Below are 17,484 nucleotides of genomic sequence, written 5' to 3' on the forward strand. Positions count from 1 at the left end.
TACAACTTGGTCAAATCCAAACTAATTTTCCCTTGACTTAGGCTTGCACGGCTCCTTAATGGGACTATTTCCATATCAAATATCAGCACTCCATCCTCAGCCATTTTGACTGCAGGGATGTTCAAAAACAAAGGTCTTACGGAGTTCTTTTATATTGAGAAAATTGTATTTTTCCCTTCTCCTTGCACTGCAAAATGCTTTGTATTGGAAGGCAAAACTGGGCCTGATTTTCTTTTATTTACAGTGTTTCTTGTATCTTCTTTTATCTTCTAATGTACTATATTGGTGTTACACTGTCCTGCCCTTAGCATGAATGAGTCTTGTCTGTGCTTGGTGTGGATCAGGGCCCTGAAATCAACAGTCTCTGGAAGCACAAGCACTGTGTTCCAGGTCTCCACGGACCTTGAGGTGTCTGTACAGGTAGTGAAAGGCACACATCAACCCCCAAATACTTGGAGCATTCCTGGCAGTGTCCAGCCCCTTATTCACTGAATACTTAAAATCACCAGGCCTGCTGTTCCCAAAGGAACGGTTCACACCAGCTGGTAAGTTTCAACTCAGGACCAGCACTTTGCTTAACACCACAGCACTGAGGTATACTTATAGCGAAAACAAGAATAAGCTTATAATCAAAGACTAGAGATTCAGATAATATTACATATAAAACAAAATAACACTTTTTTCAAGACTAAACTTAACTAACAGGTTAATCTTCTGTTTAAAGAAGCTTAACTCACCCAAATTCCTCTAGCATTTTCAACCGGTGCTGGCTAAGACCCTACTTTCATGCATGGAAATGTGCTGCCCATTTACTTCTTAGGTGCAGGATTCTGAGGGAGTCTTCTTTGCCTTCTAGAAATAGCTCCAAACTACATTGTCTTTACTTATAGATAGGGTAACCCCCATGGCTTATTTTTTCTTGTGTGCTCCTTTCCTGTTGACTTCACAATTTAGTTAACATTTGCCTTCATAGGTAAATGACATCCATTGTATTAGCTTATAATATTTCATTTTCATCCCGACAGATGGAGAGACGTTTCTTACCTCCTGTCTGGAAGAACCAGTGAAAGACATGTCAGCTTTTGATGACCTGCTTCTAACTTACATACTTAAGAACATAATTTTCTGGTGCAGATACATAGCTCCTTAATAGTACCTATACATACATTTCACAATTATACTAATGGCCACCGTGAAACCTGCTTTCATTTGAGACCTCACATGACGTGCTTTGGTGAACCAGGGTGTACATATGAATCAGGAGATAAATGTACCCCTCTGTATCCTCTTGTTAGTTGGCTGAAGAGGTTCTTGGGTCATAATTGGACACTGTGGCAAAGTGACTCAAAAGCTGGTGTGCCACAGTGTTGGGGGTTGTACATCCCATCACACATATACCTACTTGCGAGCCTAGTGAGGGGGGCTTTAAATAAGTTTCAAAGGGGGCAGGGACAAAAGCACACAGGTAGATATAAAAAAGGCAATTTTAAGAGGGGGGGTAGATTGTGGGGGAAATGGAAAATTGCAATAGGGTAATAGGGGCAACAAGAGGGGAAACAGTTGGGAAGTCTTCTCAACATCTTAGATTTCTGTACAAAAATGCAAGGAGTATGGGAAATAAACAGGAAGAATTGGAAATATTAGTACAAAACTTATGACTTAGCTGGCATCACTGAGACTTGGTGGGATACATCTCATGAGTTAAATATCAGTATAGAGGGATATAAAATGTTCAAGAAGGACAGGCAGGATAAAAAGAAAGAAGGTGTTGCATTATATCTCAATGATATATATACTTGTTCTGAAGTCCACAAGGAGATGAGTAGCAAACTAGCTGAAAGTCTCTGGGTGAAGATAAGAAGGAAAAAAGACAGGAATGATGTCATGGTAAGGGGTCAACCATGGCAAAGCACCACCTTTGCCTCACCAGGCTTAGCATTTCCCCCTCTGGTGGTGGGGGAGAGGAGGAGCTGGAGTAAATTAGTCCTGTGCCAGAGAGTTTTTATTCCTTACTCAGGTTTTATTTTTCAATACTTTACAAGGTGGGTCTCAGGGTTGGCCAATGGAGCACTCTTCAGCCAAACCAAAGAAACAAATTCATAACACAAAAAGGGAATACCTTTCCCTGTCCCCTATCTGGGGGTATTGCCTTTTTATGCTGGCTCTGGGGTACCAGTTCTTCCCCACAAAGGCAGTTAGGTTGGCTGATTCCCCTATAGGGAGGCGAGGAGCTTTCCACCCAAAAGAAGCCTTTTCTCTCTGCTGCCACTAGCCCTGTTGCAGCTTTTCTTTCCCTCCCTCACCAGAAGAGGGGTTTTAAAGGTCACAGGCAGCTCTTATTGGACCCAGGTGTCCCTATTTGACCTGAGGTAACCTCTTTTCAGCTCCTGGGGATAAGGCCCTTTACCAGTCTAGGGCTGACATACCTGCCTTCCGCCAGTTTCTTAAAGCTGTCCGATCTGACTTTGTCACACCACATAATCAGGAGGACGATGTTTTGGATATGTTCAAAATCAAAACACAAATATCCAAAACACAAGACCTGGTTGTAATGGGGGACTTTAACTACCCAGGCATTGGTTGGAAAAGTAAAACAGCAAAACACAAAATATCCAAGAAGTTCTTGGAATAAATTGGGGACAATTTCTTTTTTCAGAAGGTGGAAGACATAACCAGGAGGAGAGCCATTTTAGACTTGATTCTGTGACTATGTCTACACTACTGTGGTAAGTCGACCTATGCTATGCAACTCCAGCTATGTGAATAACGTAGCTGGAGTTGTCGTACCTTAGCTCGAGTTACTGTGGGTCTACACCGCAGGGGGTTGATGGGAAAAAAATCTCCCATTGACTGACCTTACTTTTCTCGTCGGGGGTAGAATACAGGGGTCCACTGGAGAGCGATATGCAGTCTATTTGATGGGTCTTTACTAGACCCGCTAAATTGACCGCCAGTGGCTTGATCTCAGAACGTCAATCCCTGCCATAGTGTAGACCTGCCCTGACAAACTGGGAGGAATTGGTTGAGAATCTGAAGGTAGGAGGCAATTTCATGATTTGAAGGAAAGAAAGAAGTGAGAGCAACAGAATCAGGAAAATGGTATTGAAAAAAAGCAGCTTTGACAAACTGGTAGGTAAGGTCCCACGGGAAGAAAAATGTAAAAGAAAAAGGAGTTCAGGAGAGCTGGCAGTTTCTCAAAAAGACAGTATTAAAGGCACAACTGCAAACTATCACAAAGGAAAAACAGGAAGAATAGTAAGAGGCCAATATGGCTTCATCAGGAGCTCTTTAATGACCTGAAAATCAAAAAGGAAGCCTACAAAAAGTGGAAACAAGGACAATTCGCTAAGGAAGAGTACAAAAGAAGAGTAGATAGGGACAAAATCAAAAAGGCATATAGGGACAAGATTAGAAAGGCTAAGGTACAAAATGAGTTAAGACCTAGCAAGGGACATAAAAAAAGGCAATAAGAAGAGGTTCTATAAATACATTAGGAGCAAGAGAAAGACAAAGGAAAGTGTAGATGCTCTACTTAGCAGGGAAAGAGTGGTAATAACAGATAAGAGGAAGAAGAATGAGGTGTTTAATGACTATTCTGCCTCAGTCTTCACTAAAAATTGTGGTATTAATACCACAATTAATATTAAGAAGGAAGGAAGGAACATGGGCCAGAATAGGGAAAGAACAGGTTAAAGAATATTTAGGTAAGTTAGATGTATTCAAGTCAGCAAGGCCTGATGAAAATCATCCTAGGGTATTTAAAGAACTAGTTGAAGCAACCACCTCATTAGTGGTTATCTTTGAGAACTCATGTAGGGGATGGCTGAGGTCCCAGGTGACTGGAGAAGGGTAAACACACTACCTATCTTTTTAAACAGGGGAACAAAGGGGACCCAAGTAATTTATATACCACTCAGCCTAGCTTTGATCCTTGGAAAGTTACTGGAACAAATTATTGAACAATCAACTTGTAACCACCTAGGGGATAATAAGGTAATGAGTAATAGCCAACATGGATTTGTCAAGGACAAATCATGCCTATCCAACCTAATTTCCCTCTTTGGCGGGGTTACTGGCCTAGTGAATAAGGGGAAGCAGTAGACATATCTTGATTTTAGTAAGACTTTTGACACAGTCCCACATGACAATCTTATAAGCAAACTATGGCAATGTGTTCTTGATTTAATTACTGTAATGTGGATGTATAACTGGTTGAAAGACCAAACTCAAAGTGTATTTATTAATAGTTCACTGTCAAAAAGGGAAGGTATATCTAGTGCATTCCCACCGGGGTCTGTCCTGGTTTGGTACTATTCAATATTTTCATTAATGACTTGGATAATGAACATAATACTGCATCAGATCAAAGGTCCATCTAGCCCAGTATCCTGTCTTCTGACAATGGCCAATGCCAGGTGCTTCAAAGGGAATGAACAGCTAATCATCAAGTGATCCATCCCCAGTTGCTCATTTCCAGCTTCTGGCAAACAGAGGCTAGGGACACCATCCCTGCCCATCCTGAAATGCAGAGTATGTGTATAAAATCTGTGGATGCCACCAAGCTCAAAGGGGTTGCAAGAAGTTTAGAGAACAGGTTAGAATTCAAAACAACCTTGACAAATTGAAGAATTGGTCTGAAATCAACAAGCTAAAATTCAATAAAGACAAGTGCAAAGTACTACATTTAGAAAAGAAAAATTCAAATGCACAAATATAAAGTGTGGAATAACTGTCTAGGCAGTATTACTGCTGAAAAAAACTCTGGGGATTATAGTGGACCGCAAACTGAATATAAGCCAGTAATCTGATGCAATTGCAAAAAAGGCTAATATCATTTTGAGGTGTATTAACAGGAGTAAGACATGGGAGGTAATTATCCTTCTCTAATTGGCCCTGGTGAGGCCTCAGCTGAAGTACTTTGCTTAGTTCTGGACACCAACATTTAGGAAAGATGAGGACAAATTGGAGAGACTACAGAGGAAATCAACTAAAATTATTAAAGATTTAGGAAATATGACCTGGTTAAAAAAATCTGAGCAAGTGTAGTATTGAGCAAAGCAGACTGAGGGGGATCTGATAACAGTCTTCAAATATGTCAAGGGATGTTATAAAGAGGGTAGTGATGAGTTGTTCTCTTGTCAATAGGATAAGCAGTAATCTGCTTAATCTGCAGCAAGGGAGATTTAGATAGATATTAAGAAAAACTTTTCAACTATACGGATAATTAAGCATTGGAAAAGACTTCTGTGACCATTGTCTTGTGTGGTATACAGCTGAGAATGCCAAACTCAGGACTGACTGATAAAGATAGGGCACCAAATTGGTGGTTATTCTAACATTAGATTCATCAAACCAGTAACAAAATAGGCTTCTGTATTACCACGGTGGTTAACAAGAAGCTAAACGCAGTCTCTCTTAGGTAATCCAGCCCTTCTCACTACCCAGACAACTGGTCTTTGTGATGAGAGGTTACTGAAAACCAGATTCATCATAGTAAAGTTCTTCCAATCCCAAATGGAAGCCACTTCCTCACGTCAATATATAACTCTGATCTTACTCAAAGCATCACACTTGTAGCCAATCCTTTAGTAACTAAAAACTAAAGGTTTAATGATATAAAAAGAAAAGAAGAGTTATTAAATGGTTAAGGAATCAGATATCTTACAACTGATTTTTAGAGTTTGCAGGTCAGGATCATAGCAGTAATGTTAAATCTGCTAGTTTGTGAAAAAGTCTCTCTGTTTTTACCCAAGCAGGTTGGGAGTCATTCAGTTCCTTGTTCAAAGCCTCCTTAGAAAATTACAGTCCAGAGATGAGAAGCAGAAATGAAGACCAAGCAGTGATGTGACAGCTTCCACTTATATACCTTCAGCCCAGGTGTATGGAAAGTTATTGGCCCAAGATGGAGTCCAGGGTCACATGAATATGGAAAGTTACTGGTAAAAGATGGAGTTTTAGATCACATGTTCTCATTGCATGTCCTTAGCTCAATGCTATCTGAGGCATGCAAGAAGACTCATTGAGAAGCTGATTTCCCTTAATGGCCCATCATCACATGGATGACCCATCAACCAGTGATGGCTAGTCCAAATGTAAATTTGTCTGAGGGATGTCTGCCAGGAACACAACACATGTTTGAGATACTAATACATAGCAAATATTCATAACTTCAGAGACAAAGATACTACATACATACAAACAAGATTATTGTACTTAGATCACAACTTTTCCACTGATATCTTACATGACATACTTTATATAGGGTTTAGTGCAGTTGTGCAACAATGATATAATGTTCATATAAAGTATCACAGTTTCCAAGAGAGGTTGTGGAATCCCCATCACTGGAGGTTTTTAAGCACAGGTTAGACAGACACCTGTGAGGTGTGGTCTAGGTATACTTGATTCTGCCTCAGCTTAGCGGACCAGACTAGATATCCTCTCAAGGGCCCTTCCAGCCCTACATTTCTATGTTTCTAAAAGATTCTATTCCCAGCTATAATTCTATGATGTGTTAATTAAGCCTCCAGCACTGTATCTGATTCTGCACCTTGGGAGCATGGTTCTCAAAGACCTATCAATTTCCTTTTGTTTATTAAAAAGGGATCATCCATCACTCCTTGTTGTTTTTGTCCTTCATTCCTTGTTTGCTGAACTAACATCATTATCATGCCCATCCCATTTTTCATAAGGAAAAATAGACTAGATTTTGAAAACACTCCGTCCTTTTGGCTCAATTTCCAACCCCAAATGTATGCATCTGACTCCCTTTGACTTCTGTAGGAGCTGTGTCTGCATATCTTAGGGAATAATTGGGCCCTGGTTGTGTCTTTCTGTATCTGTCTGTGTGTGAAGGAGAGTATGTGAATGTGGTTATAAAAGTAAATTGTCTCAATAAATACAGGGCTGGAACATATCACATATACTTTGCAGACTGCTGTAACTATTAACATTTTCCACACCAAAAAAAAAAAAAAAAAAGGATGAGGAGTACTTATGGCACCTTAGAGACTAACAAATTTATTTGGACATAAGCTTTCGTGGACTAAAATCCACTTCATCAGACGCATGGAGTGGAAAATACAAAAAGCAGGTATAAATATATAGCACATGAAAAGATGGGAGTTGCCTTTCCAAGTGGGGGGAGGGGAGTCAATGCTAATTAAATTAGCCTCGTTAGCACTGACCCCCAACTTGGTAAGGCAACTCCCATCTTTTCATGTGCTGTATATTTATACCTGCTTACTGCATTTTCCACTCCATGCAAGTGGGCTGTAGCCTACGAAAGCTTATGCCCAAATAAATTTGTTAGTCTCTAAGGGTATGTCTACACTACGGGATTAATCCGAATTTAGATAATTCGGATTTGAGATACAGGTTGTATAAAGTCGAAATGAGTGCGGCCACACTAGCACAGTAATTCGGTGGTGTGCGTCCAAGTACCGGGGCTAGCGTCGATTTCTGCACCGTTGCACTGTGGGTAGCAAATCCATAGCTATCCCATAGTTCCCGCAGTCTCCCGCGCCCATTGGGATTGTGGGTTAAGATCCCAGTGCCTGATGGGACAAAAAACATCGTCGCAGGTGGTTCTGGGTACAGTCTCACTTCCTCCCTCCCTCCCTCCCTCCCTGCATGAAAGCAACGGACGGCAGACAACCATTTTCGCGCCTTTTTTCTTGGGTGGGTGAACACTGCAGACTCCATACCACGGCAAGCATGGAGCCCGCTGAGGTCAAGACAGCACTCATGAATATTGCAAACACCTCGCGCGTTCTCGTGGAGTTTATGCTCAGCCAGGACCAGAAAAACGAGGAGAGGAGGCAGCGGCGGCGGCAGCATGATGAGGACATGGACACAGACACGGATACAGAATTCAGTGAAACCACAGGCCCCGGTGCTTTGGAGATCATGTTGTTAATGGGGCAGATTCTATCCATGGAACGCCGATTCTGGGCCCGGGAAACAAGCACAGACTGGTGGGACCGCATAGTGTTGCAGGTCTGGGACGATTCCCAGTGGCTGCGGAACTTTCGCATGCGTAAGGGCACTTTCATGGAACTTTGTGACTTGCTGTCCCCTGCCCTGAAACGCCAGAATACCAAGATGAGAGCAGCCCTCACAGTTGAGAAGCGCGTGGCGATAGCCCTGTGGAAGCTTGCAACGCCAGACAGCTACCGGTCAGTCGGGAATCAATTTGGAGTGGGCAAATCTACTGTGGGGGCTGCTGTGATGCAAGTAGCCAAAGCAATCACTCAGGTGCTGCTACGAAAGTTAGTGACTCTGGGAAATGTGCAGGCTATAGTGGATGGTTTTGCTGCAATGGGATTCCCTAACTGTGGTGGGGCAATAGACGGAACCCATATCCCTATCTTGGCACCGGAGCACCAAGCCACCGAGTACATAAACCGCAAGGGGTACTTTTCAATGGTGCTGCAAGCACTTGTGGATCACAAGGGACGTTTCACCAACATCAACGCGGGCTGGGCGGGAAGGGTTCATGACGCTCGCGTCTTCAGGAACACTACTCTGTTTAAAGGGCTGCAGCAAGGGACTTACTTTCCGGACCAGAAAATAACCGTTGGGGATGTTGAAATGCCCATAGTTATTCTTGGGGACCCAGCCTACCCCTTAATGCCATGGCTTATGAAGCCATACACAGGCAGCCTGGACAGGAGTCAGGAGCTGTTTAACTACAGGCTAAGCAAGTGCAGAATGGTGGTAGAATGTGCATTTGGCCGTTTAAAAGGCCGCTGGCGTTCATTATTGACTCGCTCTGACCTCAGCCAAAGAAATCTCCCCATTGTTATTTCTGCTTGCTGTGTGCTCCACAATCTCTGTGAAAGTAAGGGGGAGACCTTTATGGCGGGGTGGGAGGCTGAGGCAAATCGCCTGGCTGCTGATTACGCGCAGCCAGACACCAGGGCGATTAGAAGATCACACCATGAAGCGCTGTGCATCAGAGAAGCTTTGAAAACCAGTTTCATGGCTGGCCAGGCTACCGTGTGAAATATCTGTTTGTTTCTCCTTCATGAATACCCTCCCCCTTTACTGACTGATTTTCTGTAAGGAACCCACCCTGCCCCTTCCCCCAGCTTTCTTTCAAACCAAATAAAGTCACTATCATTTAAAAATCATTTATTCTTTATTAATAGATTAGAAAAAGAGGGAGGGAACCCGGGTGGTATTTGGGAGGAGGATTGCTGGGAAGGAAAAAGCCACAAAGAAAAGGTTAAAAAAATGACAGCCTTTTGCTTGGGCTGTCTACTGGGGTGGAATGGGAAGGTGTACGGAGCCTCCCCCCCCGCGTTCTTACACGTCTCGGTGAGGAGGATACGGAACATGGGGAGGGGGGAGGGTGGAACAGGGGCTGAAGCGGCAGTCTGTTTTCCAGCAGCCGTTCCTGAACCTCCACCAGACGCCAGAGCAGCCCCAGCGTTGCATCCTTCATCCTCTGGTCTTCCTGCCGCCATCTCTCATCTCGATCGTCTCTCCTCTCCTCACGTTGGTCCCTCCTCTCCTCACGTTGGTCCCTCCTGTCCTCACGTTCACTGACTTCTTTCCTATACTTTGAAACTGTTTCCTTCCACTCATTCAGATGAGCTCTGTCACTCCTGCTGGATTGCATAATTTCAGAAAACATGTCCTCCCGCGTCTTCTTCTTACGACGCCTTATCTGTGATAACCTTCGGGATGGAGGAGGGAGGCTTGAGGAATTTGCAGCTGCTGTAGGGAGGGGAAAAAAGAGAGAATTGTTTTAAAAGCTACATTTTGCAGAACAATGCTTATACTCTTTCACGGTGACCAACACTGTTCACATTACATAGCACATGTGATTTCTGTGCAAGGTCGCATTTTGCCTCTTAATGCTGAGTGCCTGTGGCTTTGCTGCTAGAGATCAATCACAGGTCTGGGCAACAGAATTCGGCTTGCATGCGGCCATGGTAAGCTTCAGCGCCGTCCGTGCTTTCCAACATACCAAGCATAGCTTGTAGAGTGCTGCAGAAGCCTGGCCAATCTCAGCCAGTTGGGGGGGGGCAGTGTGGTGGTGCTTGTCTGGGCCCCTTCAGGCAAGTAGAGTGCTGCGGTTTTTCTGTTAACATTCAGCAGCACCAGAAAACAAACTAACCCTGCAGGAAGATCCCTGCAGGCACCAAACTACCCACCCCCCCCGCCGCCGACCCCCCCCCTCGCCATGAATTCTCTGGGATGATCACAGTACCCTCCCCCCACCGCGTGGCTGGTAACAGGGAAGATCCCTGCTAGCCAAACGCGAAAAACTAACTGCAGGGAAGGATTTATTTTCCGCCACAGGCAAACAGCCCAGTAGGAACGGCCACCTCTGTCCCCTTAATTAAGTTCCCGTATTTCAACCAGGTTACCAGGAGTGATATCACTCTCCTGAGGATTACACAACAAGATAAAGAACGGATGTTGCTTGAATGCCAGCAAACACCGGGACCATACGCTGCCAGGCTTTGTCAGGCAATGATACCAGATTACTTGCTGCAAGCATGGCGTGGTCAAGTGTCCTACCATGGAGGAGGGAATAAGGATGCACTGCCCAGAAACCTTCTGGCAAGGCTTTCGGAGTACCTCCAGGAGAGCTTCATGGAGATGTCCCTGGAGGATTTCCGCTCCATCCCCATACACGTTAACAGACTTTTCCAGTAGCTGAACTGACCGCGAATGCAAAGTCAGGCAAAGTAATCATTAAAAACTGTTTGCTTTTAAAACAAGTTTTATATTTTAAAAGGTAAACTCACCTGAGGTCCCTTCCATGGGGTCAGAGTCTTGGGTACTGGCTTGGGAGGCTTGGGAGGGTACTTCAGTCAGGGTGATAAAAAGATCCTGGCTGTTGGGGAGAATGGAGTGCTGTGTGCTCTCTGCAAGCTCATCCTCCTCCTCCTCCTCCTCCTCCTCTACCCCCTCGGCAGAATCCTCAGGCGTCGAGACTATCCCCGACCCAGAATCCACGAACAAAGGTGGGGTAGTGGTGGCAGCCCCCCCTAGAATTGCATGCAGCTCGGCGTAGTAGCGGCATGTCCGTGGCTCTGACCCGGAGCGACCGTTTGCCTCCTTTGTTTTTTGATAGGCTTGTCTGAGCTCCTTGACCTTCACGCGGCACTGCTCAGAGTCCCTATTGTGGCCTCTCTCCATCATGCCCTTGGAAATTTTTTCAAAAGTTTTTGCATTTCGTCTTTTAGAACGAAGTTCTGCAAGCACTGAATCCTCTCCCCATACAGCGATCAGATCCAGTACCTCCCTCACGGTCCATGCTGGTGCTCTTTTTTGATTATCAGCCTGCATGGTTACCTGTGCTGATGAGGTATCTGTGGTCACCTGTGCTCTCCACGCTGGGCAAACAGGAAATGAAGTTCAAATGTTCGCGGGGCTTTTCCTGTCTACCTGGCCAGTGCATCCGAGTTCGGATTGCTGTCCAGAGCGGTCACAACGATGCACTGTGGGATAGCTCCCGGAGGCCAATACCATCGAATTGCGGCCACACTAACCCTAATTCGAATTGCTAAAATCGATTTTGGCGCTACTCCGCTCGTTGGGGTGGAGTACAGAAATCGATTTAAAGGGCCCTTTACATCGAATTAAATGGCGTCGTTGTGTGGACGGTTACAGGGTTAATTCGAATTAAAGCTGATAAATCCGAATTAAAGTCATAGTGTAGACCAGGCCTAAGGTGCCACAAGTACTCCTGTTCTTTTTGCTGATACAGACTAACACGGCCACTACTCTGAATCCATTTTCCACAAGGCTGTGGTAGTAAATTACACACCTTCCTTTTTCTGTGAACTTGTCTTTTTAGGTGAGATTTTAAATATTTATGAATGATTACTAGTGATAGCCTTTTTCCAGTGTCTTTGCGAATTCTTCCTCTGCTTATGGCCTGTAACGGCAGATGCCCAGCTACTGTGCACGCAATAAAGAGGGGACAATTCAAACATGCAGTTTAGATTTGAGTGATTCCAAATCATCACAGACTGGCTTACTCAGTCCCGAAAGTATCTGATATTTTAACAGATTCTCCATATAAAACATTTTCTTTAGGTTTCAGACTTAATCCAATTGAGCACAAAACGGTAGAGTTCATGTATCTTGGGCCAGCAGAAGTAGGTGAGTTTTTACTGGAGAGCTAACCCACAAAATCCTAGTAGAGCTAGGAAAAACTGTCTGTAGCTAGGGGGGAGGGATAGCTCAGTGGTTTGAGCATTAGCCTGCTAACCTAGGGTTGTGAGTTCAATCCCTGAAGGGGGCCATTGTAGGGATCTGGGGCAAAAATCTGTCTGGGTATTGGTCCTGCTTTAAGCACAGGGTTTGGACTAGATGACCCTCCTGAGGTCCCTTCCAACCCTATGATTCTAAGGAGACAGGGGACCATTCTCCCATGAAGTGAAAGGAGTCTAGGCTTCACCTCAGTGACCAGCTACATTGAGGTAAAACTACAACCCACACTGTTTATGCTAGGATTTTACAATGTGTTTGTTATGTTTTAAAAACATACCTACTTTTCCTAGGTTTAGATGTAGTCTACTGGGAATCTGTGTTAAATATGTCTGTGCTCTCCACAGATCATCTTGAGTCTGCTACAGCCCCAGCCAGAGAGCCTGGGCTCTTTAGCTCATGGTGCAGAAGTTTATGCTTTCAGACTTGGAGGTTCCTGTTTCTACCTTTGGTGTGTCCACCAAGGTCATGCCAGTTGCATAGGCATGGCCTTGGTACCGCTGTTACAAACCATTTGCAGTCTTTGGAAGGCATTGCTTTACATTTAGTTCTCATTGCAACCATGAGAAGAAATCTTTTTTTTTTAAATGAAAGCTAAATACTATTATGAAAAACATAAATAAATAAAAGCAGCACAATTCTGCAGCAATGGTACATTTTCCAGCAAATTCTTTGACTGCATAATTTAGGATCAGTTAAGAAGAGTTAAGCCTCAAGAATTCTGTATTAATTCTGTGGCCTCGTAGCCTTTAAGAGTGTTGGGGATTGGAATTCCTTCCTAAATTACTAATTTTGTGTGAGGTATGAAGACAGTTGGAGAGCTAGGAAGAACAAGAGCATTGTGCCATAGGAAAGCATACATACAGCACAACACAAGAGTTAGACTGTGCATGTAGTCCACTTAAAGTATGAAGTGACAGGGGATATTGAAGCTTTTGAGTATACAGTTCTAAAAGCAGTTCCATTAATCTTGTCCTGAAATGGATAAAATATCAGGTTGCTAAAAGTTTGGCCTCTCAACTGTGTTATTCCAAGCTAACTCCCTCATACATGCAAGTTGCTGACCATGTGGTTGTTGGAGGCTTCTCTTAAGTTCCTGGAACCAAGAGGGGGAAAAGCACTGGCTGAGATGAATGTCAGAATACTCAAAATATATGTTTTGGCCATGATTTACCAGTCAACTACAGACTTCCAGACTCGGCAGAAATAGCCTTTCTGGCCAGTCTGATTCTAAATTTCAGGGTCGGACAGGTTGAGGGGGGACTGCAAATGAAATGAGAATAGCCATATGCTAGAGGACTGAGACGCATGTATAGTCTCTAGCCAGTCAGCTTGTCAGGAGCACTCAGCACTCATCCGCTCTCCCTGAGGAGGATGTTCTTAAGCCTTTCAGCTCGTAAAAGGCTAGTGACACTGCGTATCAGGTTAATCACAGCACTGTAAATCACCTCATATTAAAGGAGTGCTTTTGGGTAGGAGTTCATAAGTGAAGAAAATATATTTGATAAGAGCCGAGGCAGGTTTTACAACCAGAGGCAGAGGGGAACAGCTATGGGTCATCGGTGGTGTCTCCATATTCAATGGATTCACTCCTTCTCCTCCAATGCTGCCGCCTCCTCTTTCTTCTTGCTCTGGTGCGGCAGAAACAACTACCCACAGCAGCACCATCTGCCCCAGCACCACACTCCTAATCCTGGCCCAATGTGGAGGCTCAGCTCAGGAGGTAGGGGGCTGGAGAGTGAGCCCACCCTGTGCTCCCCTGGCAGTGGCAGCTCCTGTCCCACAGATCTGGGCCCAGTTCCCCACTCCAGGTGTTGCAACCTGGGGCATAAGGTCACAGTGCCATTCTGGTTTCATCAGGACGAAGGGGCGGCCGGACCAGATTTGAGTGATTGGTATTGCAACATGGTGTCACAGTGCCAAGCCACCCTTTGCACCATGTTGTAATGCCCAGAGTGGGGAGCTGGGTCCAGCCCTGCAGGACAGGAGCCCCTGCTGCCGGGTGAGTACAGTACAGGTTCACTGCCCAGCCCCATGCGAAAATTCATGTTCTATGCCTCCTTTTGTCAATTGTATAATATGTTTGAAAAGGCACCACACATACACCTAAACGTTGCCAGCAGGGGGAGGTCTCCCCCTCAACCTTTTATTACCTCTGCCACTGGATACAGCTCCTGACATTCATTGCAGAAACACAGTATGATTGTAGGCAATATGACTATAATAAATACTATGCTAAGGAGTTCATGCTCTAGAAGAGAACAAAAGTGGTGTGTACTTGACACTGGCTAGGGACCCAAGAGACTGGGGTAATGTTCCAAGCTTGGCCTCTGAGCTGCTGTGTGACTTTGAGCAAGTCACTTCATTTCTTTGTGCCTCTGATTCTCTTCTTATCCTTTGTCTCTCTTATCTATTTAGAATGTAAGTTTTTCAGGGGAGGGTCTGTCTTTTGCCATGTGTTTTTACAGTGCAGTGAACAGTGGAGCTGTGATTTGAGGGGCCTTTAGACACTATTACTAATTAAATAATAATTATGCATCATTTTTACTGAAACTTTCCAAAATAATTTAGCTTGAGGCAGACACCCAGCATGGAAAATTTCACCCAGGACGGTTAACATTTGACAAAGTTATAAGCAGCTGAAAACAGGGTCTTTATAATGGGAAGTGTCAAGCAACCTTAATGACAAGTGAGGCTACCAGCCCTCCTCCTCCCCAATAATAACACCATGAGGGCTGAACATTGACAGAGGAGGGACACACTCAGGGCCGGCTCCAGGCACCAGGCATCCAAGCATATGCTTGGGGCGGCACCTGGTAAGGGGTGGTGGGGGGAGCGCGGCGCGGCATTCCGCGGGGGGAGCGGGCTCCGGTTGCCCGGGGCTCGGCAAGGGGGCGGCGCAGGCGCGGCACTGGAAGGGGGTTCCGGCGGCGCTTGGAGGGGAGCGGGGCTGGGCTCCGGCGGCGCGGCGCTCGGCGGGGGGGGGGAAGGGCAGCGCGGGGCGCGGCGCTGGAGGGGGTTTCCGGCGGCGCTTGGCAGGGGGCAGGGGCGGGCTCCGGCGTCGCTGCGCTCGGGGGGGGGGGGGCGGGAGGGGGCGGCGGGGGGGGGGGGGGGCGCTCGGCGGAGGGGCTGGGGGGGCAGCACTTTTTTTTGCTGCTTGGGGCAGCAAAAAAGCTAGAGCCGGCCCTGGACACACTGTTGTCTAAAACTTTTGAAAAACTGATAATCACCAAAATTGGAAAAGAAATAATTTAGAATGGCCAATTTAGCTAGGAAAACCAACATAAAACTTGAAAGGGAAAAACCAGGCTGAATATCACAAAAAACCCCCAAAACAAATAAATAAATAAATATCAATGGAGGCCTCTTAAATTGAGAAATTGTCTCCCAAAAGAGGTGACGGAAGCCCTGTAACTTGAGTAATTTGAAATGAAACCAGACAATATCCTGGACAAAACCCTAACCGTGAAAATATCCTACACTAAGAACATTCCTATACTGGCAGGGGAATTGGGGGGGAAGATCTAAAATGTCTTTTCCATCTTTGACTTCTGGTTATACAGTTGCAGTTTGCAGTGAACCTGAAATAACAGAATTACAAAGGGAAAAATATTGCCATGGCAACAAAATATTTCTATTTAAAGTGAGTGAGGTCTCAAAAAAAATGATAGAATTTAAACAGAAACAGACTTTATAAAATAAGGAAGAAAATAACTATTTTTAAAAAATCATAACTTAGCCTAACTTGTAATGAAGCATATACCCAGAACTCCCCCTCCCCCAATCCAGTTATTCTTAGTGCTTGAAGGAAATACCTTAAAAATGTAGACCAATATTTTACACATCTGGCGACTTAGACTTAGACGTCACAGCCTGAGTTCCAGTCTAAGCTGCAACATCAAAGCACTGTCTATACAGTATCTTTAGAGCACTAGTATGAGCCCCAATAGCCTGAGTCTATTGACCCAAGCTGAGAGCCTTGCTCCAAAATGCATGTAGACAGATCCAGAGAGATTAAGCAACTTGCTCAAGGTCATATGGCAACTCGGTGTCAGAGCTGGAAATAGAATTTAAACAATCTTGGCTCCAAGTTCAATCTACTAGACCACGTTGCCTTTCAGTATAAACTACATCGAAACAGCGTAAGTCACTATAAATCATTTCCCTTTTTCCTTTACCCTGCTCCATGAAAAACTGCAGTGTATTCAATTATCTGGCCTCTTCTCTAACTACAGTAATCAATGTTCTCCACTAGGGATTCCATTTGAGATAGCCCTTCTGTAAACTACACCCAAAATTGTAGGGTAAAAATCAACGTCTTGTCTTAATCTCTGATCTCCGATAGCTTTTCCAGCCGCCATTTCAAGAGCAGGCAGCTAGAAAGGAACTCATTTTTCCTCCCCCATCTCTTATTGGGAGAGTTCTGATGGGTTGTTCTCTAAAAGAACATAACCCAGTTTCCAGAAAATGGCTATTGATACACATATTTTGTATTGTAAATATATTTGATTCTTTTGCACCACCATTTCTGTGATTCTCTTGACAGAGTGGCTCTTTGGCTGTTGAAGGCTGACTGCCAAAGCTCTAGGGAACTAGACCTTCTTCCAAAAGCTCCACTCTTAAAGATAACATAGAAAGAAACATTTAAGTAAATAATTAAAATGATTAATTTTTTTGGAGAATGCTAAGTGCAGCTGTTAGTTCTTAAATTACTCTTTTTATTTTATTTTTTAAAGAAAAGGAGCAGAGATGAGACACAACCAAAACTCTGGATCTGAACTAACAAGATTTTTTGGGTGTACAAAAACTTGTTCAAAATGATGTGTCCCTCAACACAGGTGCACAATTCTGTCTCAACAACTTTAGGATCGTATCCTCTGACATGCTAAGTAACTCTTGCAAAATCTTAAATGCCCTCATCTTCCACTGAAGACAACAGGAATTAAAGGTGCTGAACACCTCACCAAATTATGCCATTAGAAGCTAGATTGGCACCCCTGAAAATTGGTGGTTGAGACAGGGTGTACAAATTCTGCACCAGGCAAGGAGTTAAACTGCAGCTTTGGGCTCCTGTGCCCTCGCCCTGCCACTCCTGCGAGGCTTGCCAATCGTGGAGGAGGAGCCTTAAAAAGAGAGAAGCTCAATTCAGAAGGTCCAAGCCTGGTGGACAGACCTCTTGCCCCCCTGCTTTCAGAGAGGAATATCACAAAGAACCAAGCTACCTTAGGTTGCCTGTGAGAATGGAGCAAC

The 17,484-nt window shown here is 44.5% G+C and overlaps 1 long non-coding RNA gene across 7 annotated transcripts in view; it reads left to right on the forward strand.

Moving 5' to 3' along the window:
* LOC117879597 overlaps positions 1-6,745 on the forward strand; it is a 31,274-nt gene extending 24,529 nt beyond the window's left edge. For 4 of the 7 annotated variants that reach the window (XR_004646321.1, XR_004646323.1, XR_004646320.1 and 1 more), the window contains exon 4: positions 5,757-6,744. This is a non-coding gene — a long non-coding RNA (uncharacterized LOC117879597). Of the gene's footprint in view, positions 1-2,656; positions 2,727-5,753 lie in introns of all 7 variants that reach the window. The other 3 variants (XR_004646324.1, XR_004646326.1, XR_004646325.1) reach the window with 3 other exon arrangements.
* The last annotated feature ends 10,739 nt before the right edge of the window (positions 6,746-17,484 follow it).

The sequence above is a fragment of the Trachemys scripta genome, chromosome 6 (genome assembly GCF_013100865.1).
Source record: "Trachemys scripta elegans isolate TJP31775 chromosome 6, CAS_Tse_1.0, whole genome shotgun sequence".
Classification (NCBI taxonomy): domain Eukaryota; kingdom Metazoa; phylum Chordata; order Testudines; family Emydidae; genus Trachemys; species Trachemys scripta.